Source organism: Papio anubis, chromosome 7 (assembly GCF_008728515.1).
Source record: "Papio anubis isolate 15944 chromosome 7, Panubis1.0, whole genome shotgun sequence".
In the NCBI taxonomy this organism is placed as follows: domain Eukaryota; kingdom Metazoa; phylum Chordata; class Mammalia; order Primates; family Cercopithecidae; genus Papio; species Papio anubis.
In genome coordinates, this window is record NC_044982.1 from 20,249,533 (window position 1) to 20,277,350 (window position 27,818).

Sequence of the window (27,818 nt, forward strand, 5' to 3'; positions counted from 1 at the left end):
GTGCTAATGTGCACACACAAGCAGGTGAGTTCTTGGCTCTTCAGAGTCACTGGAGCGAGGAGTTGAATGATGTGTGAAATGACAAATCCTATCCAAAGCTCAGAGGGAGTTGAGAGAGGACTATGCTGTGGGTTCCTGGCAGCCCGGGTTAGCATAAGTGAGAATCACATTGGTGCGTTATAAAAGCTCCCAAGCCTCCCACCACTCCGCGTGTGGGCAGGTGAGTGTGCTTTAATGAGCTATTTTATGCCTGTCCTTGTCTCAGTACATCTCTCTTATCTCTCCAGCTACCCAGAGTTGTAACAATTAATAGTCTCTATCGCAAAGTGAAGTGTTAGGTGAGAAAATTACCTGGACTACTTGAGCTAAATGATTCAAATTACCTCTATTTTCCAGAGATATGAAGGGGAAAGAAGGAAGAAATTGAAAGAAGGAGTTGGTCCTTAGAAATATTAACTTCAGTTCTTTACTGTGGGTGTTTAAGGGATCAAAGGTCTACTCTTAGATGTATCACATGCTGCTCTTCATTAGCCTGTGCAAAATAAAATAAAAATATTAAGTTAACCTCATATACACATGCACACCCTGTATATAATAACAAAAATGATAATAAAACATACTCCTGCACAATGAGATAACAAGTAAAAATGTACAATAGTATCCCCTCAACCACAGTGTCACTTTCCAAGGCTTCCGTCACTTGTCGGCCACCAGAGTCTGAAAATCAAATGGAAAATTCCAGAAATAAGTAATTCCTAGGTATTAAATTGGGAGCTGTTCTGAGTATTACGATGAAATCTCGGGATGTTCTAGAATGTTAATCTTCTTTGTCCAGCCTCTCCATATTGTCTATGCTGCCTTCCTGTTAGTCATTTAGCAGCCATCTGGGTTATCAGGTTTACAGATCACAAGAAGACGGAAGAGAGCAGAACAATAAGACATTTTCAGAGACAGAGAGAGACAGGGAGAGAGATCACGTTCACATAGCTTTTACTGGAGTGTCAAATTTTAATTGTTCTATTTTACTATTAGTTATTGTTAACCCCTTACTGTGCCTAATTTATAAATTAAACTTGATTGTAGGTATAGATGCATAGGAAAAATCACAGTATATATAGGGTTTGGTACTATCTGAGGTCTGTCATTCTCTGAGAGTCTAGAAACATATTTTCCATAGATAAGAAAAGACTACTTTACAAAAGTACCTAAGCTCTTTGTAAAATGTGAAGATTTTGAATTAACTTGTGACAAGTATTAAGTGACAAGTTTTCCAGGATTGGCTGGCTGACTCTAGAGGGACTGGGGTTTGTAATAGACAAACAAACCAAAACAACTGAATTCAAGGTGGACCCTCTTAATCTCAGAAGAGATTAATCTCAGATCTTCATTAGATATGACTTGTAACATTACAAGCAAAAATTAATTTGTTCGTTTCACTACATCCCCAAATTGAACCACCAACTATCACACAAAAGTTTCCTTGGAGCACAGAAAATCTGATTTTTAATTTTGACAGTTACCCATTCATTTCGGTGTGTATTTGAGAAAAATATAACTTGGGAACAAACATGTGGTCCTCTGAACACTATTCCTTAGGAGGAGACTAACTTAGAAACATATCATACAGGCCGGGCACGGTGGCTCACGCCTGTAATACTAGCACTTTGGGAAGGCCGAAGGCAAGGGATGGCATCACAAGGTCAGGAGTTCAACCAATATGATGAAACACCATCTCTACTTAAAATACAAAAATTACCCTGGCATGTTTGCAGTGGCTCACACCTGTAATCCCAGCACTCTGGAAGACCGAGGCCGGTGGATCACAGGGTCAGGAGATCAAGACCATCCTGCTAACGTGGTGAAACCCCGTCTCTACTAAAAATACAAAAAAGTAAGCCGGACATGGTGGCACGTGCCTGTAGTACCAGCTACTCAGGAGGCTGAGGCAGGAGAATGACATGAACCCAGGAGGCGGAGCTTGCAGTGAGCCGAGATCCCACCACTGCATTCCAGCCTGGGTGACAGCGAGACTCCATCTCAAAATAAATAAATAAATAAATAAATAAATAAATAAAATGAGTAAATAAATAAATAAGTATACCATATGGCAAAACCAGTGAAAGCAATACCTAAATGACAAATTCAGGAAGCATTGAGATACAGCAATGGCAAGGGCTTAAAGGGTTTTAAGTAAAGAAGTATTACAATTCTTAAATATTTTTCTAAAATTAAAAACATGTTTAGCCTTCTTTTCAAGTGATTTTCTCCCCTCTAACCTGCACATTATCACCGTCATTCCACCATTAACCCTGATTTTATGTCATTTTATTCAGCACCACCATCATAATAGCTCAATTTCTCAAGTAGTTAGCACGTGTGAGGCAGCAAGGCATTAAGTGCTTTAAATGCACTATTCCACTGAATCTTTACAACAATTCTGTAGGAGACACTATAATTATTCCCATTTTCCAGATGAAGAAACTGAAGCTTTGAGAAGCTATCCCTAAATCTAATTTGTTTTTGAAGCTTATTTTTTTCCTTCTGAAATTCCCACCTCATTACCTGTATCTCTTATATATTAATGGTATAATTAAGAGTATCATAATAATGGCAAAGACTTACTGACCACTCATATGTTTAGGACACTGGTTTAAATGGTTACAAAGATTGCCTTATTTAGTACTCACAAGAACCCCTCACATAGATACTAGTATTATCTTTGCTTCACAGATGTGAGAATGGAAGTAGAGAGAAGTTAAACAACTTATCCAGCGTTACATAGCTATGGATTGTAAGAACTAGGGTTTGATTGCAGGCAGCCTGGCCTCTGAATATACTTCCAAGAAAAGGTGTTTGCACTCATCCTTAGTCGTGCCTGTGGGGTGGGACAAACAGAGAGTGCACCAGAGTCAGGATTAATCAGTCAGGTTGTCCTGGGGATGCTTGCCTGTGAAAGCCTAGACAGAGTTGTTAATTCATAAAATCTTTGTTTCTGTCCCACGTTTTTATCACATGTGCTAGGTTTACTTGTAGGAAAGAAAGGAGAAAAAAAGAGCAACGAGAGGGCAAGAAATAGGGAGAAGAAGGAAAGAGAAAAAGATAATTGAAGCAGAGCAAGTTAAATTGATATTACTCTCCACTTATGTCTCAAGTCTTGAATACATTTAGAGATGTACAAATTAAAAAGTTTTTCAAAGACCTTCTTGGCTAAATTGACCTCAGTGGTCTGAGACATTCCAAAGCAACGGTAGGCTCTGTCACAGTACCTCTAAAGACAAATCTGCTTAACAAGTTGAACTCTTCAGTTACAGATAGCTAGAAGCCAAATTATGTTCACAATGCCCTTTAAAGATTCCTCCACTCTCAGATTCAGCAATCAGGTTAATCTTATGAATATAAACAAGAACCGACATGATTAAACTGTTTTACATAAAATTTATTAATCTAGTACCAAAGGGATGTAGACTTTCTGTAAAGTGCTTTCTGAAGACTTCTTTGTTCAAACTATTTAATATTTTGTTCCTAAAAATTTCAATGTTATTTATTTATGGTAAGAGAGTCCAAATGTTTTATAATGCAAAACATGTGATGAATTTAATGTGGTGATATAAAATAATTAATTTAAATTATTAGTTTAAAAATTTCAGAGAGTAAGGGTGGCAATCCAAATAATCTGTAGGTGCATTCTTTACTTAGTTTCATGGGAGCAGTTCCATATTTTCCTTTTACAGGTTAGCAAAGAAACATTTGTTTTTCCATTCAACCAACATCTCTAGCAAATCAAAAAGTCATGCAATATTTAGCTTGACTTCTTGAGTTAGGCTATTTCTATGTTCCTTGACAAATAAGACTTAAGTAATGACTTTTAAAACTATTAAATATACCAAAATACAGTGATAACACTTATAAAATTTATTAAAAATAAATTATGCAGCTTTTAGTCTGTAGGAAGTGGCATTCTGACAAAACAGAATGCCACTTCTATCTAAGGCTTCAGGCAACCTGGCTACAATTTTCCTTAGGCTGATTGGAAATAGCAATTATAGAAAATCTGATCAGTGCAATTGCTTAAAGTGGATCGACTGCATAAAGAAGTCCTAAGGAAGAGATGACATATTTAATTACACAGCAAACACACATTAGCTGAGCTTTTAGGAAAATAATGATAGCGAGGTACAGAAAAATAGACATTATAATATTTATAAGAAGAAGCATGGTGATAGTGACAGTTGATAGAAAGAAAGGCAGCCACTGTAGTATCCAGGCTTTTCTTGACTTAAATTTTACAACACAGAGAGAAAGATGAAATTAATAACCCCACATTAAAGGAGATTCAAATAAGGCTAAGAGAATTCATGATTTTCACCCAATATTATCCAGCTGATGAGTAACAGAGACAAGATTGCAACCCAGGTCTTTATGTCATCCAGGTCTGTTCTCTGAATTGCTGGGTTTGACTTTCTACCAGCACCACGGAAGGAATGGTGAGAATATAGATAATGGAATATATGATAATTGTGCAGATTTTCCATCAGTGATAGCCAAGTAAAATTTATACACATGATAAACTCCAAAAATATATTGATTTCTCTTTAATTCAGTATGACTATGAGACTGCACAAATGGAACATAGCAGTTACATTTAATGAGAAAAGCCTTAGTATTTATGACATTTCCCTGCTCCTGGTCTGAAAGGTGGGTGACATTTTGGACAGAGAACATGAGGAAGTCATTGCTGACTAAGAAGGGATCCTAAAACAAGATATAAAGTAAAATATACACTTGTATTGTCCTTTAGAGTTAAAAGAAAATATGTACTATATTTTATCCAATCTTTACTCAATTCCTCAAGAGTAGGTGAGCTGGAGATTATGATTTTGATTTTAAAGATAACATTTTGAGGCTCAATGAGGCCCAATTAGTGGAAAAGCCTGAATGGAGACTTAACTTTTCTGCTGACCAGCAGACTTTCTACTATATTATCATCCAAGGCAGTAGAATAAGCATGCTGTGTGTGGTGAGGGATAACAGATGAGGGTGAGTGGTTAAGAAAAAAAGATCATGGTCGTTGATGAGAGTAGAGGGAGGTGAATATGGATATACAAATGGAGCCAGATAATGAAAAATTGCACAGAGTACATGTAGGAGTTTAAATGTGATTGAGATAGAAAGAGAGGTAGTGTGGTTTGTCGAGTACAGGAGGAAACATCTCCTATTGAGTTTGGAGTCATGCAAACCTAGGGTGAATAGGATAAGCTATCTTACTTCTCTAGCCTGGAGGTTCCTTATCCTTAAAGCGAGACTAGTAATACCTCTGTGACTAGGGATTTGTGGTGACAATAAAATATTTATTTCATAATGTATGTAAGATGTATATGGCAAGCTCTCCATGGAAAACAGTGATTGGGATTATAACTATGAATGAAGTGAAATGAAAACTGTGTTTGAAGCTGCTTAACCAGAAAGCTGTGTGGGAAGGTAGAGAACAATGAGACCTGGAGTCAAGGGGCAAAAAACTATACAACATTATTTTTATATATAAAACCCTACCAACCTCCATGAAATTCTTTACTGGTTTCCAGTTTCACTTGGAATAAAATTCAAATTCTAAAGTCCTTCTTACAAACACATGCATAATGTGACTACTGCATGTCTCTCGAGGCCTTTTTATGTTCTTAAATGTCCAAATACACTGGGGTTATTTAATTTCTTGCTAAATCAGTCTTCCTAGAATATCATTTTCCCAACTCATCGCTTGGCCTCAACTTAAAGGTTATATCAGTAAGCCTCCTCTGACCTATTGTCCTATTGCATTTCATTAATTAATTACTGATGTTTAAAATTATATATATATATATATATATATGTTTGTATTTAGGCAATTGAATTATTGACAAGGAAATAGAGAAGTAATGTGTTAATTAAGCTGAACTGAAGTTCTCTGAAGTATAGTACTCTGGACAATATAAAGAAGAAAAAGGAGAAGACCCTCTCCAGGGAGATGTTCAGCATGCCCAAAGTAGAGTCATATATGTTACATTTAGAGATATCAACACAAGTAATGCCAGATACGATCATAGTGATTACTCACCAAACTAAAGGGAATTTTAAAAATCTCTAAGTGCTAGAGTTGAAGAGGGCATGAGGCAATTGGCTATTCTAAGAGCTCTAGAGGAAACCATCAAGGATTTTACCATTTAGAAACATGAGAAGGCTAAATAATGTTATAAGTTTTCTCCAAGTTGAAGAAGTTTTGGTTTTAAGCTCTTCGAACCTGTGGATTAATGGTGTGTGAGTGTGAGCCTGCATGTGTGTTGAGTGTGTATTTCATCTTCTGTGCATTTTTGTGTATCTGTGGTTTGTTTTGAATGTTTTTTGGTGAAAGTCGTATGTGTGACAGTGAAGTCAACAAGTTGATAGCAATGGGAAATATGCCACTTGATGGAGGTCATTTCATTGCATATGGCTTCAGCCTTATATCCCCAGGCTCTGTCACAGCAACTTCACAAGAGTATCAAGGGTTAGATTGTAGAGGTCTTCTATGTCCAACTAAAAATGTCCCTTGCAAATAATTCATTTGTTGAAGACGATTATCATATTAAACCCAAAATAAATTTTAAAAAGATTGCTCAATAAAATAAAACAAATTTTGATCCAATATAATATTCCAAGAGGCATCTTGTTGGTTATTTATGTATTTTCATTAGATAGATACCATACTTACGTTATGGAAAAGGTGAGTAAGAAATAGACCTTACAGGTTATTATTATTTAAGAGATGTAATAAACCTGAATGTCTTTATGAAGTTTGATTAACATTTTTCCTAAAGTTAGAGACATAGTGGTCTACTTCATCAATTTCAACATTTTTGTTTTAATTATTGACAAGAAGTACAAATGTAGAAGACAAGTATCCCACTGTGCCCATGGGTCTGGCATCACTGAAAGATAGCAAAGATGTCACCAATTGACTAGTGGAAAGAAAAAAATACATTTAACAATGTCAAAACAAAAGAATCCTGAAATCTGACAGCATTGGGAAGACTTATGAAACAAAGAGTGAGTATAATTTTGAAATTTCATTTCCTAAGGAATTCTTTCAAAATCAACCATGAACGCTGGTTTTTGGAGATCGTCAAGGTAGGAGCAGATCTAGAAGGAACCAAAAGTCAAGATCAGACTGACAAAGGAATGTTTCTAGACCCCGTTGCTGTCCAGGACAACAATTTATGCCTTCTTTAAATATACTTTCCCTGATCACCTATTCTAAATAAGAAATATCATTTACCTTCGTCATACCCCATCGCTCCTTCTGTTATTTGTTATGTTTGAAATTACATTGTTTATATGTTTGTTCATTTAGTTATACAAGTCATACAATAGTGCCTAACACATAGTAGGCTCTAAAAAAATTTACTGTAAATGAAGTGAAACAAGATAAGAAAACACAAGGAAGATGGAAAGGCCATGGCAATATAACATGTGAGTTACCTGCTCAGAATTTATTTGATTTTTTTCTCCCATAGCTTAAAACATTTTGTAATATAATTATAGGAAAATACAGTAATTAAAACATTTAAAATAAAAAAGTGCTGCATTCATTCATTAAAGGATTATGTTGATTATCATCTTTCATTATAATTACAGCACTGTGTCTTCAAATCAGAATTAGATGGAGTAACTGTGAATATCAACATGGTTTTATCCTTGGAGGAAGATTATTTTTTTTACTTTTATGTATTATCATTTACGTATACTTTTTTTTTTTCTTCTGGGGTGGAATTTCATTCTTGTTGTCCAGGCTGGAGTGCAATGGCGCGATCTCAGCTCACTGTAACTTCCACCTCCCAGGTTCAAGCAATTCTCCTGCCTCAGCCTCCCTAGATGCAGGGATTACAGGCATGCACCACCAAGCCCAGCTACTTTCAATTATTTATTCCTGTGTTAATATTTATAGAGTGGCTAGTGTCCATCATTTCCCCAGAACGTTCCATAAAAGACGTAGATAGGTCCTGCCTTCTAGGGATTTAGAATCTAGTAGGCAAAAAGATACAGAAACCAACATACACCAGTGCAATATGGCAATAAAGTTAAGCACAGTGAACTATGGGAGCACAGACAAGCAGATCCTGACCTGGCAGAGGTGGTCAGAAAAGGCTGACCAGACAAAGATGGATGGACAATAAAAGGTAGAGGTTAGGTCATGCTGAAGGAGTAATTTCAATAGCAAACAGAGAAATTCAGCCTGTTGGTATGACTAGGCAGAATTTATTTAGGAATTATGGGAGATCAAGATGGAGGGGCAGGCAAGTCATATCGCAGGAGTCTTTCATACCATACACACTATAGATAATGTACATTAAAAAGCTATTTTCTGTCCAATATGACTGAAACTGAAACTTCCTTTCATACCACAGGAAACAATAGCTTGCAAGAAGATGAGCTGGCTATGTGAGAAGCAAGGCTGGGATCTCCAGAGACACAGGCAAATAGGATGAATACATGAAGACACTTATTATGTAAATCAGAGGTAGAAAAGTCCCACAACCTGCTGCCTGCAAGCTAGAAACCCAGGAAAGCTCGTGGTATAATTCAATCTGAGTCCGAGGGCCTGAGAACCAGGAACACCAACATTGGCAGACAGGAGAAGATGGATGTCCAAGTCCAAAGAGAGAAAGTGAATTTGCCCTCTTATTTCTTTTGTTCTATTTGAGTCCTCAAAATATTGGATGATGCACAACCAATGGTACATCTTCTTTATTCAGTCTACTGATTCAAGTGGCAACCTCTTCTGAAGATACCCTCACAAACACACTCAAGTGTAATGTTTTATGGGATATCTGGTCATCCCTTAACCCAGTCAAGTAGACATATAAATTAACCATCACAGCCACCAATGTTCTCACACATTTACAGATTCAGAAATTTAATTTGTTTAATTCATCCAGAGTTCTGGAGAGTTTAGAGTGACAAAATTCATAAGAGGCAGTTACTATTATGTCCAAGTATAAAAGAAAACTTAAATCAACTTGTCAGTCCATTTTCTCCTGGGCAACAGCCTAGAAAATAGACAAGAATTGGATAATCTTATTAAAAATATATTAAAAATAAGTTATTATAATAAACCCATTCAACTGTGGAGAGAAAAAAACCAGAAAATTGATTATGTGCATGGTCAGAGTCACTCAAAAGGACTAAAAATAAATTCATGGTATTTATTGCCCTTTGAATCTCCTTTTCTAAATCTTTACATTTCATACTTTAAAAAATAGTTTTTCTTTAGATTATCGTAAGTTTCACTGCACTTGGCATTCATAAGACTCTATGAGGATGTACTTTTTTTTAAATAAAAAGATTTTTAGATTATAAATGTGGTACAGAAGTCTTGTAAAAATTTTACTAAATATGTAAAGATAAAGGTGAAATCAAATTTTAGCCCATCCCTTAAATATAAACTCTATTGATATTTTATTAGAAATATTCATCTTTTTGCACACATGCTATACAAATAAATATATATTGCTTTATAAGTCTATTTTTGATTTAATGATAAACCAAGCAGCTAGTTGCATCAATAAATGTTGTTTGCTTGTTTTTCTTTTTTTTTTTTTCTTTTTTTTTTTTTTAGACAGAGTTTCCCTCTTGTTGCTCAGGCTGGAGTGCAATGGTGCAATCTTGGCTCACTGCAAACTCCGCCTCCCGGGTTCAAGCGATTCTCCTGCCTCAGCCTCCCGAGTAGCTGGGATTGCAGGCATGTACCACTACGCCCAGCTAATTTTGTATTTTTAGTAAAGACGGGGTTTCTCCATGTTGGTCAGGCTGGTCTTGAACTCCTAACCTCAGGTGATCCACCAGCCTTGGCCTCTCAAAGTGCTGGGATTACAAGCATGAGCCACCATGCCCAGCCAATAAGTGTATATCTTGTATACTGTCATACTCATATTTTATATATTCAAAGCCCTTTATTGGAAATTCAGATGATATCTATGACTATTTATTTTAATAATGAATATTATTAGAAGATATATTCTTGCATGTGTATATATGTCCTCTTCACTTGTTTATTTTTTCATAGAATAAGGTACTAGAAATAGAATTTATGTGTTAAAGGCATGCATATTCTGCAGATTGGGATTAAATATGAACTTTTTTTGCTCTCTAGAATTTATCTTTTATGCAACAATTTTACCATACTCTAATCAAATTTATATTAATATTGTTGTCAATGATTTCTACTTTATATGCAAAAAATCATATCTCATATATATAAAATCCTTAATTACTAGCTAGGCTGGATACCTCTTATTCTTACTAATCCTTTGGTTTTCATTTTTAACTGAAAAGTTATTCTTTTTAACTGAAAAATGAAAATCAAAGGATTGGTAAGAATAAGAGGTATTTTTCAATACTTATATCGAGATGCTAGCTTTTGTTTTTTTATTAGTAAGTGTTGAATTCCATTAATACAATTAATATTGGTCACTGCTGTGTACCAGACACTATTCTAGGCATCTAAAATATAGCAACAAGGAGAAAAGACAAAATGCTTTCACCAGCACCAAAAATAAATAAAATAAATTATACACACACACATACATACATATATAACATATATAATACATACCTGCACATGTACTCTGTCTTTTCTCCACTGCAGCTTAAACACAAGGAAAATATTTCTCTCACAGTTTTCAGTGATATATAATAAACTACTTTTTAAGCTAGATGCCTCAATGATATTTCAATATAGAGAGTATGGTCTGATTTCTATTACTTTTCCTTTTCAGAGGGTGATTTTCCCTCCTAATTCTAGGTTTTTTTATTGGAGCAACATTAACATTTAGAGAATATTATTGGAGTCCAGAAAACAAATTACCAAACCCCTTCTAAAGATTTCCAAACTTCCACAGGGTGTATTTGAGGAAAACGTGGATATTGAGGCTTTTTATCTTTAACCCAACGCTGGGTATGCCCTCATCACAATTAAAGCCAGGGCCAAGATTGCGCTATAAGCAGAGGGTCAGCATCAGCAATAGCAGGAGCACTGCAGTCATGAAGATGAGGGCTTTTGCTTGTCTTTGTTGTTCGTGTTCTATTCTGTTTTAATCTAACTTGTAAAAATAGGAACATATTTACCAACACAAAATTTAAAAAGAAAGATAAAAGTACCCTAGCTCTGGCACCTCAGCTAGTTACAGACTTGAGAAATAGGACAGCCTGTGTAGACAACAACCTTAGCTTACCTTATCCTGTGTACACTTTCCGGTAGACATAATAAATGGCTTTACCATAGTCATAACTACTTCGAGTTTTCATCAAGGTACTCTTTAGACCTTCAACACAAATTTAATTTGAATCCTTTATGCTCATAAAACTTCAATATCTACTCTTCCTACCCCATATTTTTATTTTATTTTTGATTGCCTCTGCCCTTGCTCTTTCAAACAAGATCTAAATGAAAAGTGTCAGAATATTATATCAAAAGCCATTTAGATTGTTTTTGAATAAAGTGCTGGAGTGCAGATAAGTATTCAAACTTCTGAGTGCTTGGTCTAACCTATTATGCCTTTCAGGGTGCCTTCAGGAAGCAATTTCTGAACTGTGACAAATGTTTCTCATCACTGTAACTCGCAAATGAGTCCGAACTCCTAGAGGTGTAGGACAATTGTTGACCTTAAGGATAAACAGGAAGAATTTCAAGTAAATGGCTTGGACTGTCATTATCAAGACTGATATTTGGTGACTGCTCGGTCCCAGCCCCTGCTGAGTGATGTGCTACATCATCCCAAAACCTGTGTCATTTTATGAGAAAGACTGTCTTTGAAAATTTGTCTCACAACAGAGTCAATATTGCTTCTGCCTGTGGATTTTTATTATCATCTATTCAAAAACATAAAAAGTTTTTTTTGTTATTATTTGAAAACAACTAAAACTGAAAACTTCTCTCTAGGTTTATTAGTGTTTGGTATTTCTAAACAAATAGAGTAAATTGCTGGGTGTAGTGGCCCATACCTCTAATCCTAGCACTTTGGGAGGCCAAGGCAGTAGAATAGCTTGAGCCCTGGAATTCGAGACCAGCCTGGGCAACATGGCAACACTCTGTTTCTACCAAAGGAAAAAAAAAAAATTAGCAGTACCTAGTGGTGCACGCCTGTAGTCTCAGCTACTGGAGAGGCTTAGGTAGGAGGATAACTTAGCTCAGGAAGCCGAAGTTGCAGTGAGCCAAGTTCTTGCCATTGCACACCAACCTGGGAAACAGAACCAGGCCCTGGCTTAAAAAATAATAATAGTAATAATAAAAATAAAGAATAGGATAAATTAACTTAGTCTCTCTGGTACCTAATTCAAGCTGGGTTTTGTTTGTTTGTTTGTTGTTGTTGTTTTGTTTGTTTTTTATTTTTGAGACAGAGTCTCACTCTGTCGCCCAGGCTGGAGTGCAATGGTAGGATCTCAGCTCACTGCAACCTCTGCCTCCTGGGGTTCAAGCAATTCTTTTGCCTCAGTCTCCCAAGTGGCTAGGATTACAGGTGCCCACCATCATGCCTGGCTATTTTTTGTATTTTTGTACAGACAGGGTTTCACCATTGTTGGCCAGGCTGATCTTGAACTCCTGACCTCAGATGATCTGCCCTCCTCAGCCTCCTAAAGTGCTAGGATTACAGGCGTGAGCCACTGTGCCTGGCCCCAAGCCATCTTTTTTAATGGAGTCATTTACATATATTGACTACTTTGTGAGTAATTTTTGTATTTACATAATATATCAAGGTGACTCAGGTGCTGTGCGAATATTACATTCTTTAACGATTGCTATTTTTTTTTTGTCTTTTGAAGGAGAAAACATGTATTACATAGACATTAAAGGCCATTAATCTTGAGTGAGGAGGTGATGTCAGCAAGATGGCTAACTAGAGGCACCCATGGCTCATTCTCTCACAAAAAAGGGACAAAAACAACAAACAACTACATTTTGACTACAGGGTCTGAAGGAAAGTGCTAAAGTACAGAAAGGGAGTGGCACAGACTCCGTGGAACACAGAGACTCAGGATGGCCAAGAGAGAAGAAAACAAAATACTCTGTTCCTGCCACCCCATCTCACCAGTCACGATCAGCTTGAAACTAGGAGAGACATCTCCTTACAGGGAAAAGGCAATCAAAAGCCACCAGAGTCCCCTATTGACACCATGGGCATCTGCAATCTTTGCTTCTGGAGAATCCTACAGTTTTTTACAGGTCCTGAGGCCAGTCTAGGGGGCTACCAACAGTTCACATAGTTGTGCTGCTCTTGAGAAGGGCCACATTATGCCCCTCCCCCTGTGACCCAAACTGCTGCTGCTGCACGGTGTTGTGCTGTGACCAGAGTCACTGTTAAAGTGTGATCTGCTCCAGGGGCCAGTAGCCACTGCTCCTCTCCCAATCACTGAGGCTCTGTCACCCTTATACCATATTCATATATGACAGTGCACAATTCCCCAGCTGAACTGCTACAGAGCCCTATCCCTGGGAGAAAACTGCTTAGGAAGCACTTCATCTATCCCATTCCAATGGCTGCAGCACCCTGACTGTGCAACTGGAGCCTAAATCCAGTGAAACAGCCATGATCTTTGTGTCCGAGTCCATGTGGTGGCTTATCTCACAAAGAACAGTTGGACAGTTGGTCTCTTCCCATGGAAAAGCTGAATCCAAATTGGCACTTCTTTGGCACATAAAACAGCTCACCATCCTCTCACCTCAGGAACCCCACCCAAGATGCTGGAACAGCTACACAAATTCCAGCAGCCTAGGCCACTGAGGCGATCTCAGGCATTGCTGATATTGACTACAGCTGAAGAAACTTCTTGGAGACTACACTACTGTGTCTACTTTGAACCAAAGCCAAAGCACACTACCTAACCAACACCATGGGACACATCTATAGGTAAAAGTCTTTCTCTACAAAAACCACTTCACAAAATTAGAAAGAAAACCATAATACCAGATGCACAGATATGAATGCAAGGATACAAGAAACATAAAGAAGCAAGGAAACAAGTCATCACCAAAGAAACACAGTAATTATTCGTAACTGACCCTGAATAAAGACAATTTACAAGCTCCCTGAAAAGAAAGTGAAAATAATAATTCAAAGAAAACTCACTAAGATATAAGAAAACACAGACAATTCAATGAAATCAGGAAAAAAATATCACACAGAAAGAGAGGAAAAGAGCCAAACATAAATCTTGTACCTAAAGAATTAAATGAATAAAATTTTAAAAAATATAATCAAGAGTTTCAACAGCAAATTAGATCAAGCAGAAGAAAAATTTCTGAAACTGAAGACTGGTCTTTTGTGTCAGAAGAACACACTCAGAAGAAAAAAAGTACCCACTCAGGAGGAAATAAAAAAGAAAAGGATTTAAAAAATGGAAGAAAACCTATAGGACTTGTGGATTACCATTAAGCAAAGAAATCTCCACATCATTAAAATTCCAGGACAGAAGAGATAGATAAGGGCACAAAAGTTAATTCAAGAAAATAATAGCTGAAAACTTCTGAAGTCTTGGAAGATATATGGTAATTCAAATCCATGAAGCTTAAAGAACACCAAAGAGATTTAATCCAGAGAAGTCTTCTCAAGAAACATTATAATCAAAGTATCAGAAGTCAAAGCCAAAGAGAGAACGCTAAGCAGCAAGAAAAAAAGTGGCAGGTCACATATAGAGAATCCCCATTAGACTATAAGCAGATCTCCCAGCAGAAATCTTTCAGGCTACTAAAGAGTGGGATGATATATTGAAAGTGCTGAAGGGGAAAAAAACAACCTGTCATCCTGCAATATTATATCCAGCAAAATGGTCCTTGAGAAAAGACGGAGAAAGAAAGTCTCTTTTAGAAAAGAAAAAGCTGAGGAAATTATCACCAACAGATCAACCTTACAAGAGATGTTTAGGGAGTGCTTCAACTGGAAGCAAAAGGGCAATCATTACTATCAATAAAACACATGAAAAGATCACGAGGTCAGAAGATCGAGACCATCCTGGCTAACACGGTGAAACCCCGTCTCTACTAAAAAATACGAAAAACTAGCCGGGCGAGGTGGCGGGCGCCTGTAGTCCCAGCTACTCGGGAGGCTGAGGCAGGAGAATGGCGTAAACCCAGAGGCGGAGCTTGCAGGGAGCCGAGATCGCGCCACTGCACTTCAGCCTGGGCGACAGAGCAAGACTCCGTCTCAAAAAAAAAAAAAAAAGAAAAGATAGTCTCACTGGTAGAGGAAAATTCATTAGCAAATTCAAAATACTTTGTTACTATAACGGTTATTACATAAACATTCAAGTATGTTTGCTATATTTTTGAAGGTTAAAAGTCAAATGGTCAGTGATAACTATTCACAATAAGTTGTTAAAAAACAATATAAAAAGATATAAATAAAGAAACAATTTATAAATTGAGAGGGGACGTTAAAAGTGTAGAATATATACATATATGTACATATATAATATATATAACAAATATATATAGCAAATAATATATAATATGTATAACAAAACTTAATTTAGTATTGTCTTAAAGAGTCTATTTTATCTACAATATTTTTGTGTGAGGCCATAGTAACAATGAAGAAAAAACTTAAGGCAGATACACAAATGAGAAAGACAAAGTTATCAAAGCTTGTCACTACAAAAGAATCACCAAATCACAAAAGGCAAAAAATAAGAGAGGAACAAAGAATATATAAAACAAAACAAGCAGAAAACAACAACATGGAAGGAATAAATTCTTACCTATCAAAAACAACCTTGAATGTAAATGGAGTAAATTCTCCAAATAAAAGATACACAGTAGCTGAATTCATAAAACAAAAACAACAATAATCAACTATATGCTGCCTACAAGTAATCACTTCACCGGTAAAGACACACAGACTGAAAGTGAGTGGATGAAAATTATGAATCCATGTAAATTAAAACCAAAAGAGAGCGAGAGTATCTATGTTTACACCCAGTAAAATAGGCTTTAATTAAAAACTATAAAGAGATAATAGAAGTCATTATGCAATAATAAAGGGGTCAAATGAACAAGAGAATAAAAGAAATATAAATATATCTGAACACAGCACAGTGAATATACAATGTAAATGTTGTTAGATCTAATGGGATAGAAAGACTGCAATAGAATAATAGTAAGAGATTTTAACACCCTACTTTCAACAATGGAAAGATCATTCAGAGAGAAAATTAACAAAGAAACATTGGATTTTAACTGCACCCTAGACCAAATGTATCTGGTAGAGATTTACGGACAAATCTATTTAATAGCTACAGAATACTAATTTTTCATAACAGGACATGGAACTTTATCAAGAATAGATCATGTTGTAGGCCAAGTAGAGATTTACAGAACATTCTACCTAATAGCTACAGAATACCCATTTTTCACAATACCACATGGAAGTTTATCAAGAATAGATCATGTGTAGGCCACAGAAACTCTCAACAAATTTAAAAAAATTATCTCAAGTATTTTTTCTGACTTTTTGACCATAGTGGAATAAGACTAGAAATAAATAATAGAAGGAACTTTGGAAGCTATAAACATACATGTAAATTAAACAGCTTACTCTGGGGGAAAAAAAAAAAAACAGCAACAACAAGTCAATGAAGAAATTTAAAAGAAAATTTAAAAATTTTCTTGAAACAAATGAAACTTTAAACACAACATACCAAAACCTGTGGGATACAACAACAGCAATTCTAAGAAAGAAGTGTATAGCAATAAACACCTACTTCCAAAAAGCACAAAGATCTCAGTAAACCAACTAAAACTATACCTCAAAGAAGCAAAATGCAAGAACAAACTAAATCCAAGATTAGTAGAAAGATCAGAGCAGAAATAAATAAAATAGAAAATCAAAACAATACAAAGGTAAACAACATGAAGAGTTGGTATGTTGAAAAGATTAAAAAAAAAAAAGACAAACTTTTAGCCAGATTAAAACAAGAGGAAAGACTCAAATAAAATAAATCAGAGTTGATAAAGGAGACATTAAAATAAATATTATAGAAATACAGGATCACTGGAGACTATTATGAATAACTATTCGCCTGCAAATTAGAAAACCTAGGAGAGATAAATTCCTGAACATATTCTACCTACCAAAATAGAATCATTAACAAACTAAAAACCCAAACAGAACTGTAATGCGCAACAAGATTGAATCAGTAATACAAAACATCTCCCATCAAAGAAACGCACGGGACCTAATATATTTATGAGTTCTACTAAACATTTAAAAAAGAATTAATAACAACTCTTTTCAAACTATTCCAAAAAATTGAGGAGTAGATAATTCTTCAGACTCATGATATGAGACCAGCATTACCCTGATATCAAAACCAACCAAGGATAGAACAACAGCAACAACAAAAATAGGCCAATATATCTGATGAAAATAGAGGCAAAATTCCTCAACAAAATACTCGCAAACTGAATACAAAAGCAAATTAAAAAGATCATTCATTGTGATCAAGTGGAATTTATCCCATGGATACAAGGATGGCTGTATTAGTCTGTTTTCATGCTGCTGTTAAAGATGTATCTGAGACTGGGTAATTTATAAAGGAAAGAGGTTTAATGAACTCACAGAACCACATGGCTGGGGAGGCCTCTCAATTATGGCGGAAGATGAAGGAAGAGCAAAGGGACGTCTTACATAGCATCAGGCAAGAGACCGTGTGCAGGGGAACTCCCCTTTATAAAACCATCTGATCTTGTGACACTTATTCACTATTATGAGAGCAGCATGGCAAAGACCCATCCCCATGATTCGATTACCTCCCACTGGGTACCTCCCATCACATGTGAGAATTATGGGAGCTACAGTTCAAGATGAGATTTGGGTGGTGACACAGGTAAGCCATATCAATGGTTCAACATATGCATAACAATAAATATGATGTACTAACAGAATCAAGAGCAAAAAGTATATGATTATGCCATCTCTGATTTCTTTGAGCAGAGGTATGTAGTTCTCCTTATAGAGATCTTTCACCTTCCTTGTTCGCTGTATTCCTAGGTATTATACTCTTTCTGTGGCAATTTTGAATGGGAGTTCCTTTGTGATTTGGTTCTCAGCTTAAGTGTTGTTGGTATACAGAAATGTTAGCAAATTTTGCACATTGCTGCTGTATTCCGAGATTTGCTGAAGTTGCTTATCAGCTTAAGAAGCTTGGGGGCTGAGACAATGGCGTTTTCTAGATATGAGATCATGTGGTCTGCAAATAGGGATAGTTTAACGTCCTAACTCCCTATTTAAATGCCATTTATTTCTCTCTTTTGCCTGATTACCCTGGCCAGAACTTCCAATACTACATTGAATAGGAGTGATGAGAAAGGACCTTCTTGTCTTGTGCTGGTTTTCTGCTTCCAGCTTTTGCTCATTCAGTATGATGTTGCCTGTGAGTTTTTAATAATATGGCTTATATTATTTTGAGACATGTTTCTTCAACACCTAGATTATTGAGAGTTTTTAATGTGAGAGAATGTTGAATTTTATTAAAAGCCTTTTTTTGCTTCTATTGAGATGATCATGTATTTTTTTGTCTTTAGCTCTGTTTATGTGATGAATCACATTTATTGATTTGCATATGTTGAACCAACTTTGCATTCTGAGGATTAAGCCTACTTGATCTTGGTGGATAAGCTATTCCATGCTCATGGATAGAAAAAATAGATATGGTTAAAATGGCCATATTGCCCAAAGCAATTTATAGATTCAATGCTATTCCTATTAAACTAACAATGACATTATTCAGAGAATTAGAAAGAACTATTTTAAAATTTGTATGAAACGAAAAATGAGCCTGAATAGCCAAGGCCGTCCTGAGCAAAAATAACAAAGCTAGAGACATCTTTCTACCCAGCTTCAAACTATACTACAGGGCTACAGTAACCAAAACAATATGGTACTCATACAAGAACAGACACATAGATTGATAGAACACAATAGAGAACACAGAAATAAGCCCAGACACCTACAACTATCTGATTTTTGACAAACCTGACAAATACAAGCAATGGAGAAAGGATCCCTATTCAATAAATGGTGCTGGGTTAACTGGCTAGCCATATGCAGAAAATTGAAACTGAACCCCTTTCTTACACCACATACAAAAATTAACTGAAGATTAAAGACTTAAATATAAAACCCCAAACTATAAAAACCCAAAACAAAAACCTAGGTAATACCATGCAGGACATAGACATGGGTAAAGATTTTATGATGAAGACACCAAAAACAATTGTAACAAAAGCAAAAATTGACAAATGGGATCTAATTAAACTAAAGAGCTTCTGCAGAACAAAATAAACTATCAAGAGAGTGAACAGACAATCTTTAGGATTCAAAGAAAATTTTGCAAACTATGCATCTGACAGAAGTCTAATATCCAGCATCTATAAAGTACTTAAATAAATTTACAGGAAAAAACAACCCCATTAAAAAGTAGGCTAAGGACATGAATGGACACTTCTCAAAAGAAGACATACATGTAGCCACCAATCAAAAGGAAAAGCTCAACATTACTGATCATTAGAGAAAGCAAATCAAAACCACAATGAGATGTTATCTCACCCCAGTCAGAATGACAATTATTAAAAAGTCAAAAACAACAGATGCTGCTGTGGTTGTGGAGAAAAAGGAACCATTTTACACTGTTGGTCAGAGTATAAATTAGCTCAACCATTGTAGAAGGCAGTGTGTCAATTCCTCAAAGACCTAGAGGCAGAAATACCATTTGACCCAGCAATCCCATTACTGGGTATATTCCCAAAAGAATATAAATAATTATGTTATAAATATACATGCATGTGTATGTTCATTCCAACAATATTTATTATAGCAAAGACATGCAATCAATCTAAGTGCCAATTAATGATAGACTGGATAAAGAAAATATGGTACATATACACCACAGAATACTATGCAGCCATAGGAAACAAAGAGATCCTTTGGAGGAGCAGGAGGCCACTATCCCTAGCAAACTAACACAGGAACAGAAAAACAAATACTGCATATTGTCACTATTGAGTGGGATGTAAATGATGAGAACACCTGGACACATAAAGGGGAACAACACACACTGGGGCCTACCAAAAGGTGGAGGTTGGGAGGAGGAAGAGAATCAGGAAAAATAACTAATAGATACAAGGCTTAATAACTGGATGATGAAATAATCTGTACAACAAACCCCCATGACATATGTTTACCTGTTTAAGAAACCTGAACATGTATCCCAAAACTTAAACTAAAAGTTTCTAAAATTTTAACAAAGTATATGATTATTTCAGTAGTACAGAACAAAACATTTGATAAAATTCAACATTCCATTATGTTAAAAACTCTCAACAAATTAAGTATAGAAGGACTGCTCTTCATCATCAACATAATATAGAAGTTGAAAGTGATCCCTCTTAGATCCGGAACAAGACAAAGTTGCCCATTTTCATCACTTTTATTCAACATAGTATTGGAATTTCTATCCAGAAAAATTAGGCAAGAGTAAGAAATAAAGAGCATGTGAATTGGAAAGGAGAAAGTCAAATTGTCTCTTTTTGAAAATGAAATGATCTTATGTATAGAAAGAATTGAAGGCTCCAACAACAACAACAAAAAAAAGCTGTCAGAATAAATATACACATTCAGGAAAGTTGCAGAAAACGTAATCAACATACAAAAGTAACTAGTATTTCTACGTCAATAGCTAACTCAGAATAATAACCAAGAAAGCAATCCCATTTGCAATAGCTACAAAAAAAAAAAAAAAAAAATTCCCTAGGAATAAATTTAACCGTGAAGATGAAAAATCTTTACGATGACAATGATTAAAGATATTTCTATCAAAATACCAATGACATTCTTCAGATAATTAGGAAAACAATTCTAAAATTTGTATGAAATTACAAAGTCTTGTTGTAGCCAAAGAGATTCAGAGAAAAAAGAACAAAATGGGAGACATTACACTGTATGACTTTATATTACAAAGTATGTACCAACACAGCATAATAAAGACATAAAAACAGGCACATAAATTACTGGAACAGAAAAGAGAATAGAGAAATAAATTCACAATTTTACAGCATACATTTTAGACAAAAGCACCAAGAACAACTATTAGGGAAAGGATAGTTTCTTCTATAAATGTTGTTGGGAAGACTGGATATCCACATGCAGAATAATGAAACTAGACTCCTATTTCTCACCGCATACAAAAAATCAATTAAAATGAATTAAAGACATAAATGTAAAACCCAAAACTATAAAGGCACTAGAGGAATGAGAGAACTTAGTTGCAAACCATATGTCTAAAAAGGGATTAATATCCAGAATAAATGAGGAACTCAAACAACTGAATAGCAAAAAAAAAAAAACACCAAATAACCTAATTAAAACATGGGCATAGATATAGAGAATAGAAGGATAGTTACCAGAGACTGGAAAGGGTAGTGAGGGTAGGGTTGGAGGGGAAGTAGGGATGGTTAATGGGTACAGAAAATAGAAAGACTCAATAAGACCTAGCATTTGATAACATGACAGGGTGACTATAGCCAATAATAATTAAAAAAAATACATGTAATAATTCTACATATGTATGGGGCACAATGTTATGTTCTGATACATGTATGTATTGTGTAATGATTAAATCAGGGTATTTAACATGTTGATAAGTGTACAGTTTAAAATAACTGAGTATAATTTAATTATTTATAACAGAGGAATAAATACTTGAGGTGATGGATATCCCATTTACTCTGATGTGATTATTACACATTGCAAGCCTGTATCAAAATATCTTAAGTACCCAATCACTATTTACACCCATTATGTACTCACAAAAAATGAAAAAATTAAAAAAAAATTAAATGGGCATAATACCTACATAGACATTTCTCCAAATAAGCTATACAAATGGTAAATAAGGATATATAAAATTGCTTGACATTTGTAACATCATAGAAATGCAAATTAAAACCACAATAAGATATCACTTCATTCCAATTCTAATGGCTATTATCAAAAAGATAAATACCAAATGCTGGTAAGCAAATTTAAAAAGGGAAACTCTTGTACACGGTTTGTGTGAACATAAACTAGTATAGCTATTATGAGAAACAGTATACAGATCCCTCAAAATATTAAAAATAAAACCACTATAAGATCTAGAAATCCCACTACTGAATATTTATTCAAAGGAAATGTAATCAGCATGTTGAAGGGAGATCTGCACTCCCATGCTTATTGCAGCACTATTAACAATAGCCAAAATATGGAATCAACTTAGTGTTCATCAACAGATTGGACAAAGAAAACTAGTACATATACAAAAGGAAACACCACAGCCATAAAAAAGAATGTTATTCTGTCATTTGTGGCAGCCCAGATGGATCTGGATGACATCATGTTAAATGAAATAAGCCAGGCATGGAGAGACAAATAGTGCATGATCTCATTTATATGTGGAAAAATTGAAAAAATATATAAGGTCATGAACACGTTAAATACCCTGGTTTAATCATTACACAATACATACATGTATCAGAACATAACATATTTTTAAGTCATGAAACATAATGATCCTAAGAGGTAAGAAATATTTTTCAACTATGAAGGATCAAACCATCCCTTCCATGTTGGGGAACAAATGTCTATGTTTGCTTAGTGTGGAGTACAGCTTCTTATAGTTTATAGTTTCATAAACAGAGGTTCATGTTAAACTAATATGACCCTTGTTTTTGTTCTAAATAAATTGGTTTGAACTAAATACAAGTAGATAAATCTTGTTTTCTGCATCAAAAGTTCAAAGAGGATATTAAAGACCTTCACAGTTCATATAAATAACTAGAATTACACTTGAAGTGCCCACCTGCTAATTGGTCCATACGTACCTCCTTCCCTAGTGCCTTCTGAAACCAGGGTCATATTAAACACTTTATAGCCTGTGAGTTGTCTCTGTGGAAAGACTCCAAACATTAATCAAGTCAAAATCAATCATTCCAAAGTCACATTGTAACATTTAACTTGAGATCATTCTAGTATTTTCAAAATAAAAATATGAGCTTTCTGCTTATGCTAGAGATTTAAAACCATTAAAAAACTACTTTAAAAAAGGTGAAAATAACAGTCAATTTTGGCTTGACTTAAAGGTGATTGAATTATTTTAAAGCATTATTCATTGATTCATGCAACCATTTTTTAAAAAACTTATTCACTGACCAGTAAAACCAGGAGCTGTCAAGTGAGACTTAGTCTGCAAAGAAGCACAGTATTGTCGTCCCTTTTGAGAGATGACAGTCTGGCCTTATACAAGGTCCTTCCTTTGGAGAGATAGTATCTTAAGCAAGATTTTACCTTAAACAGGAAACAGAAATAAAGCTAGTTGAAATACAAGTTGATATTTGTCGCAGTGTTTAAAGCAGTGGCACCATGGTGTAGATTGTAAAGGTTCTGGCTTTAATTCTGTTGACCTTGGACAAGTCGCATAATCTCTTAAAAAGATTTCTTTCTCTGAATAAATGGGAATCATAAAAGAGGTAATCTTACCTTATGACTATGAATATTAAATGAAGTATCATCTACAGTACAATTAAAATAGCATTAGGAAATGTTTAATAAATATTACCTATTTTCACTGTTATTCTTTCAAAAGTATATTCTTTCTGAAGCAAAGTCCCTACTAGGTATAGAACATAAAGCTACTAAGTCTTTATGAAGGAATAGAAAAAAAACTCACGAAGATTGGTGTAGCATGGTATGAAATTCAGCTGTTTACTAGTTTTGCATATGTAGAAATATTTTTAGAAGTGTCATTTGTAAATTATTCCCCTACTGTCCATGGACTAATGAAATTGAGAAAGGGTGGCAATTATTTTTGGTTATCTCAAGCCTTTACTCAATTCTTGATATAAAATCACTATTAGAGATAATTTCCTTCTAATTTCTAGCAAATTATTTTGGGACTTAAGTATATTTATGATTGAAAATGATGTAAAGTATATATTTTAATCTCTTTAAGAAAAGAACAAACAAAAATATATGCAGAGAGTTAACATACTGTCATCGGCCCTAGTTAATCCATTGTTCAGTTTCCTTTGACTTTAAGCTTACAAATATTACAGTCCAACTGTTAGCTGAAACAGGTCTCCTTCTGTCAGAAGATTATAAGAAAAAGTGACTAGGATGCTATACCTCAGTTCTCATAAATTTGAGTGTGATAACAAAGTGGTCTACTCTCAGTTATGTTATCTTTATAATAATGAGTGAAGATGTTCATAACGAGGATGAAATCATTTATTGAGAATTACTGAATCCACATTCTATAATGAGAATTGTTATTATTATGTTCATATATAAGAATGTGGAGGGACAAAAAAGTTTCTATTATCAGACTTGAAGTCCTTTTTACTGAGCATCAGGTAAAATTTTGACCAGTGGTTGCAAACTGAAACTTCTGTACATCCCACAATATATCTGAGACAAGATGTGTTTCTCGGGCTTCAGTGCCCAGTCTTTGCCTCTGCACTTACTCAGTATATAAGATGCATGTATTGATAGATACTATTCATTAATTGTTCAAAGAAAGTGATATGATTAGGTTCTGTGACCCTACCCAAATATCATACCCAGTTGTAATTCCCACATGTTGGGGAAGGGGCTGGTGGAAGGTGATTGGATCATGTGGGCAGTTTCCCCATGCTGTTTTTGTGATAGTGAGTGAGTTCTCATGAGAGCTGATGCTTTAAAAGTGTGTGACAGTTCCTGCCTTGGTCTTTTTCTCTGACTCTTGCTTTTTCATAGTAAGACATGCTTACTTTCCCTTCACCTAGTGCCATGATTATAAGTTTTCTGAGGCCTCTTAGCCATGCTTCCTGTTAAGCCATGTTTCCTGTTAAGAACTATGAGTCAAACTTCTTTTCTTCATAAATTACCCAGTATCGGACAGTTCTTCATAACAGTGTAAAAATGAACTAATACACAAAGCTTTGTTTCCCTCTAAAGTCTGCAATCTTCTGTGATTATTTAGATGATTATTAAAATGACTCTAACTTGACTTCATCTTCATTTGCAACTAAAATGGTTTAGCAACTCTAATCTATCTGTGGGATTAGTATTTGGAGATGTAGGGAAAGTGTCAGATCTCTTTAATATTTTCTTGTTTGGAAGATTCATTCTGTGCTTAGAGTGTGTTGTGAAAATGGATTCTTAATTTTTGCACAAACACGAGTATCATGATCGTTCCTAAGCAGTATCATCAAACATATTCTCTACGTGGGACACTAGAGCACTTCACAGTTTAATCATATTTTTGGGGGGGCACTTATAATACACTAATTTGCAATTGTTACTAAGCTATAACATTTCTCTATTTCACGTTAATCATAAACCCTCAACTAGGTCATCAACCCACAGAATTCAGTCATAATGCTTTTAAGATGTGTACGTCTGAAGTAATAAGATAGTTTTTACATTGTTTAGGAACTGATTCTTAAGATATTTTGAAAAAAAGAAGAAGAAGAAAACAAGGCTTCCTAAAGAGCTTGAGAATTTTGAGAATTAAAGGGCATTCCCTGAAGCCTTCTGTGAAGATGCAGATGAAAAAGTCATTCATCTGGCAGACTGCTTTCAAAATCAGTTGCATGACTTTACATCCAAACATTGCACAATGAAAAGTATTCGATAATAGTTCCTTTGATTGGGTAAGTGAAAATAAAATTTGAAACCATAATTCTAACTCAACGGCATGAATAACCCAAAGATGACAGCATATACCTCTTTCTCTGCTAAAGACAGTAGATTCTTCTTCCTATTTTTTCAAAAAATCATTCAGGAATTTTCTGCAAGGCCCGTCTTTGATGCAGCTTTTGTGTCAGACTCTGAATGTCTAGAATTACCTTCCTGTAGGCTAACTCCTGATCATGTGGTCTTATTTCATTATAATTATCATTATAGTTCTGGCTACAGGGTTCTGCTTAGTTTTCCAGAGTTACAATTCCCTTACAATTCCCTCTTGACTATGATTAAACTGTCTATGGATTCCTGGACCTGGAAAATTTAAACAGTCCAAGTTAATGAAAAACAATTTTCATAGCCATCTGGCAATGGTCTGAATATTTCTGTAAGTTAGCTTTTTGCATATTAAACTTCTAAAAGAAATAATTAAATCAACTTTTATAATAACCCACTTGGAGAGAGTATGTTCTGTATGTGTCCAACAGCCCACTGATTTGTGTATCAGTTGTACTTCCTCAGTAGTTTTGGAGAGAAACAGATAATTTATATAAATTATAATCGGTAGGGGTCTGAATTGCTGAGCATTTTAGAATAGCCTCTCGGGTATGTTATGCAGTTAGAGACTAAGAAATTAATCTTATCTGCTTGGATTCTTTCATTAAGGCAAGATTTAAATCAATTAATTATAATTTAGAAAAATGTTAAAGCAAGAAAGCTTTCAGAATGAAAATTGTATTTGTGTAATTATGAAGAAAGTTATTTTTACTCAAAAAGATGGCTTCACAAAATGCCATTTTGCAGGTTCTGTAAGTTGCTTATAAAGATTTTCATTATGTTTTTATTTTCCATCTCATGAGCAATTGTCAACTGTGAAAACTAAGCATTTATTAGTGATGGCATGCTAGTTTACAAGAAAGATACCTCAGACTCACTCAGAAACAAACAGATAAACTTTGCATTATTTTGAATCTTTCAGACCTGGGTATGATTTGTGTAACTATTAAATAACATGATGATTTCTGGGAGAAATTCAAAAACAAAACATAACAAACACACAAAAAACAATTCCATTGAGCCTTAAATGTGATTTTGATTTTAAATTATTAGTTAAGGGAGGGGGTAAATGCCCCCTTATGTATTTTGTCTGGCCTTTTCTGAAAGTCTAGATAAATAAGAATTTGGAAAAATTGTTGCTACCCAAATATTTTTATTGACAAACCCTTACTAGATGGTAAAGCCAGTTGGGAATGGTGTTTGTCTTTCTGTCAAACTTGATCTGGGTCTCTTCTATGGCTAGTTCTTTTATTTCTGATAGGACAATAAGCCACAGCCCATATACAATACTAACTTTCTGTATATGTAAATAGATAATACCAAGATAGATTTGTGAGTCAAGCGATATAATGAATGTTTACAAGAAAGTATGGATACATACCTTTAGTACATAACGCTTGTATCTTTCTATAGAATTAGGAACACTGATTGATGTTTCATTCAAAAGCAAAAACCTATCCAAAATAATACGGTTTATACAAACAAAAAAATTACTTGCTTTCAAACCCAATTCTTGATAATCTTAATGAAAATTAATGGATTTCATGAAGGCCAAATATAGTTTATCTCTGTTTTAAAGTTGAAGGTATTTTTTAGTGCTAAAAATTAACAGGCAGTCAATAACCACAATAATGATGCTGGTAAATCTAAATCACAAGGTACATTTGGAATCTAAATACTAAGCAATACTAATAAAATATTTGAGCTGACAAAACATTCACTGTTTAAGTAAGTAATTAAGCTAGTGCAATCAACAGAAAACTATTTAAAGAGTCAATGTCCTTTCACGAAAAGAACAAATCTACAGTTTTATCTTGTTTTATACTATCTGCAGGCATGTTTTTCTTCCACCACCGCCCCCCGCCCCCGGCTTTTTTTTATTTTTATTTTTTTGCTTTCCCTCTTACCAAGCTAATAATCCTTGAGAAACAACAACAAAAAAGGACCTTATTCCATCCCTGCTGTTTATCACTTTCCTGAAATCATAATCCTCTCAGTGTA

The 27,818-nt window shown here is 34.9% G+C and overlaps 1 long non-coding RNA gene across 2 annotated transcripts; it reads right to left on the reverse strand.

The window, feature by feature from the left end:
* Window positions 1-446: 446 nt before the first annotated feature.
* Window positions 447-27,818, reverse strand: LOC103886415. Of its 2 annotated transcripts, XR_002523449.1 has the most exons (5): window positions 27,725-27,818; window positions 27,199-27,271; window positions 23,385-23,540; window positions 22,922-22,985; window positions 447-532 (listed from the first exon to the last, which is right to left on the reverse strand). It is a non-coding gene; the product is annotated as an uncharacterized LOC103886415 (long non-coding RNA). The 2 variants fall into 2 exon arrangements; XR_002523448.2 differs by lacking the exon at window positions 27,199-27,271 and having other exon boundaries at window positions 27,725-27,815.